Consider the following 673-nt stretch of genomic DNA (forward strand, 5'->3'; position numbering starts at 1 on the left):
ACTGCAGCAATTTACGAAATTACCACCACCACCACCACCACAATCAACACTACCACAACCACCACTACCACAATCATCATTATTATCGGCGACGACTTCGGCGACGACTTCAACGACGACTTCGACGACGACTTCGGCGACGATTTCGGCGACGACTTCAACAACGACTTCGGCGGGTATGGTTGCGGACAGAAAGGCTGTGGCTGCAGCAATTCCAACGATTGTGGCTGTGGCTACAGCAACACCGGCGGCTTCGTCCATTTCAAATTTGCCCCAATCCGAAAGACGTAAGTATATTTGCAATTTGATCGCTCGCGTAAATAAATATATATATATTTATATTATATATTTATATATATATAAATCTCATAATCGTTAAATAATTTCTCTTTTTGTTACAGCAAGGAGATGGGAAAAAAGCAAAAGAGCTCGCGGCCACCGCGGTGGCCGCGGCCGCGGCCGCGGATCATACAATTCATACAAACGTGGCAGCAACGCGAATCGCGGTGGACGTGGTGGACGTGGTGGACGTGGTAGTAGCGGTAGTAGCACAATCATTCAAAAATTTTACATGTAAAATGTTTGATTTGATACACACGCTCGCACGTACGCACGTGCGCGCACGCACACGCACACGCACACACACACACACACACACACACACACACACACA

Source organism: Temnothorax curvispinosus, unplaced genomic scaffold, assembly GCF_003070985.1.
Source record: "Temnothorax curvispinosus isolate PA1 unplaced genomic scaffold, ASM307098v1 QBEX01007340.1, whole genome shotgun sequence".
Lineage (NCBI taxonomy): Eukaryota > Metazoa > Arthropoda > Insecta > Hymenoptera > Formicidae > Temnothorax > Temnothorax curvispinosus.